The sequence below is a fragment of the Triticum urartu genome, chromosome 6 (assembly GCF_003073215.2).
Source record: "Triticum urartu cultivar G1812 chromosome 6, Tu2.1, whole genome shotgun sequence".
Classification (NCBI taxonomy): Eukaryota; Viridiplantae; Streptophyta; class Magnoliopsida; order Poales; family Poaceae; genus Triticum; species Triticum urartu.
Window position 1 is genome coordinate 354,035,361 of NC_053027.1, and position 4,182 is coordinate 354,039,542.

Sequence of the window (4,182 nt, forward strand, 5' to 3'; positions counted from 1 at the left end):
CCCATTTCTTGCATGGGACCTAAGCATGCACCCAAGGACACCGATTTGATTTTTCAACGAATTGATATGCACTGGAGCATGCGCATGTAGTTCAAATTTGAATTATGCACATAAATGCATTGAAAACTCAGTTAATTCATAAAAATGTGCAAGCCAACCCCGAAAAATCACAAAACTTCACACAACACTCCTGTTGTTATATATTGACACGAGAAAAAACATGAAAGAAATAAAGAGGCAATGGATATCATTTCGTCCCCAAAGGTGGGACGTTCCCTACAAAAAACCATCATGCTTGTTGTGAGAAGCTCTGGTTTTTGAGAAGCATATACCCAAAGCTGCCCCAAATGGGACAAAATTTGTACCACAACATTTCAATGCCGTTCCATGATAGCATGCCAAGTTTCACGAATTTCAGACGAGTTTTGGATTTACTAGAATTTAAAAGCCAGGCATCTCACTATTTTGCCGGCAATCAACGGTGCCCTGGTGTTTGAAAGTCATTCCCATTTCTTGCATGGGACCTAAGCATGCACCCAAGAACACATATTTGATTTTTCAATGAATTTATATGCACTGGAGCATACGCATGTAATTCAAATTTGAATTATGCACATAAATGCACTGAAAACTTAGTTAATGCATAAAAATGTCCAAACGAACCCCAAAAAATCACAAATATTCACACAACACTCCTGTTGTTCTATGTTGACACGAGAAAAACACTCGAAAGCAATAAGAGGCAATGGATATCGTTTCGTCCCCAAAGGTGGGACATTGCCTACCGAAAACCAACATGCTTGTTGTGAGAAGTTCCGTTTTGTGAGAAGCATATACCCAAACCTGCCCCAAATGGGACAAAATTTGTAACACGGCATGTTGATGCCGCTCCATGATAGCATGCCAAGTTTCATGAATTTCAGACGAGTTTTGGATTTACTAGAATTTAAAAACCAGGCATCTCACTATTTTGCCGGCAATCAACGGTGCCCTGGTGTTTGAAATTCATTCCCATTTCTTGCATCGGACCTAAGCATGCACCCAAGGACACATATTTGATTTTTTCAATGAATTTATATGTACTGGAGCATGCAAATGTAGTTCAAATTTGAATTATGCACATAAATGCATTGAAAACTCAGTTAATGCATAAAAATGTCCAAACGAACCCTGAAAAATCACAAAAATTCACACAACACTCCTGTTGTTCTATGTTAACATGAGAAGAAAACTTGAAAGCAATAAGAGGCAATGGATATCGTTTCGTCCCCAAAAGGTGGGACGTTCCCTACCGAAAACCATAACGCTTGTTGTGAGAAGCTCCGGTTTGTGAGAAGCATATACCCAAACCTGCCCCAAATGGGACAAAATTTGTACCACGGCATGTTGATGCCGCTCCATGATAGCATGCCAAGTTTCATTAATTTCAGACGAGTTTTGGATTTACTAGAATTTAAACACCAGGCATCTCACTATTTTGCCGGCAATCAACGGTGCCCTAGTGTTTGAAATTCATTCCCATTTCTTGCATGGGACCTAAGGATGAACCCAAGGACAAAGATTTGATTTTTCAACAAATTTATATGCACTAGAGCTTGTGCATGTAGTTCAAATTTGAATTCTGCACATAAATGCATTGAAAACTCACTTAATGTATAAAAATGTCCAAACGAACCCTGAATAATTCCAATTCTTTTATGATCACTACGGATAAAAGGTCTAGCAATTCAAACACCGTCCATGGCCGCTGTGACCTCATTATGTAATTCAAATCAAGACCAAAAATCTAGTACATCCCACACAGTTTATTATAACCAACCGTGTGAGATGCAGCACAAAATATCTTCGAACCGTGTCTGATGACACTTTGCGTGCCAGTTTTTTTGGCTGAAGCGATTCCAAATGTTCAGCTTTCGCAGAAATATCTACCTCCCCGCCCCCTCCCCCTTACCAAAATCCACATTTCCTCCCCTTTCCGCCTTCCTTTCCAAGTTGAAACCTTCACTCCTTGCTTGTAGCGCCACCGCCTCCTCGCCCGCGACCCTCCTTCACGCTGCTCGGCCTTGCCTATCAAGGCAGGTAATCCACACCCGACCCCATCCTCCTTCTCCTTCCAAAACCCACATGCCCCGACCGCCGGCGCGAGCACGACACCTTCCACCCAAATCACCGACCCATCCACCAAATAAGCGCTGGCCTAAGCCATGGTGCACACTTTATAGCCAAGAACTCAAGGAGCAGTTTGCAGCGGAGAAGCAAATCGCGGCCACACGCACGAATGAGGTCGTGATGGCTGCCATTTGTGCTGACCCCCAATCTTGGAGGAGCACCTTGCCATCGTGGCCACCGTAGACGCCTCGCGTGTCGATGCCATGATGTGGTTGGCTGCTTTAAACGATAGTTCGTGGTGTTTTCTCGAGGCCACCATCGGTGCCTTCGACGAAGACTACGAGGTGTTTTCTCAGCGTGCACGTGCTTACCTCATCTTGAGAGCCAGCAGGTTGGTGCCCGGAGCGGCTCAGGCAACTCACCACTACAACGAGGGCACCCATGATGCAGAGGCCTCACCCTCTTCCATGTCCAAGGAGCCAATTGTCATCGATATCTCTGACAATGAGGAGTAGCTTGTCTTATTAGCTCACTTTTAAGTACCCATGTTCAGTTTGCTAGCTACTGCCTTTCCTTAACAAATTCTAGTGAATTGTGCTATCTACTTTTACCATGTAATCTTCTTCTATAGTGTATATGTTCTATATGTCATGCAATGTGGTGTTCAATTAACTGCTTGGTTCAATTATGCAAATGTGATGTTCAAATCATCAGGGTCCAATATTTCCAAGTAGTTAAGCATGCTTGGTTTGGTTAACTGTCTGATATTCTTCTAGGAGTATGTTATATTGTTTAATTGGGATTTACTTAACTTCTTAGTTCATTTGTTTTGGCTTGGTTCACTTGTTGTGGTGTTTAGTTAACTGCTTGGTTCAATTCTGCAATGCGATGTTCAATTGTTGTGGCTGCATTCTGTTATTGTATACCATGTGAGGAATAAATCGAATTTGCATGTACTAAATACATGAGAAACAAATACAATTGCTATATTTCCAAGTTGTTAAGCATGCTTGGTTTGGTTAATTGTCTGATATTCTATTAGGGGTATCTTATATTGTGCAATGTGGTGCTCAGTTAACGTTTGGTTCATTTGTTGTGGTGTTTAGTTAACTGCTTGGTTCAATTTTGCAATGCGATGTTCAATTGTTGTGGCTGCATTATGTTATTGTATACCATGTGAGGAATAAATCGAATTTGGCTGCACTTAATACATGAGAAACATATACAAGTGCTATATTTCATAGTTCTTAATCATGCTTGGTTTGGATAAATGGGTTTTCCATGTGGCTTGAATTAATCTGGTGAATCTGCAATGTGCTTATTTATCATCAACATATTTTACTGATAGCATGCGAACCCTTACTTAACCTGATGACTAACTACCTTATATGTGTTGCAGGGAAACAATGGGAAGCACTGAGGTTTACAAGATGGTACTAACTATTATACCTTTCCTTTTTGTATCCCTTTGCCCCATTTCCAATATAGAGAATATATTTATGCACATCATTGTTTTCAAGCTTCACTGATGATTACCTCATAAACCACCTCTGTGGTCAGGAGGCGAGGAAAGTTTTCATACAACACCCACGGTTCAATATTGAAGTGTTCCTGAAGAGGTCGAAGGATGGACGGTCAATCATCCACATGCATTGGCCTCAAGTGCAAAGACCTTCAATATGAATGAAGGCTCAATATTCGCCTTCCGCTTCAGCAGTTTTCCAGATGAGATGCATCTCTCTATGTACCTTCTAAGATGCTAATTTCGAAAGGTTCTAGATGTTGCATGTGAAACTTGCTGCTGGTGCAGTTGTGTAATGGGATAGCTGAGTGCTGAAGCTATATCATGTTGTACTCTGATGTATTTCAATTATGAAATCCTGCTTTCTTAATATGGAAATGGAATATATTATGTGCTTAATATGAATGTCAATTAGATTAGTAAATGGATTACTAATAATAGGGATATTAGCCCGCTAAATGGCCAATTAGCTTACTAATTGGGTTTTCATATTGCAAACGGTTAATGAGAAACCACCATGGGCGATGACCTTAGGCAACGCACACAGTTTC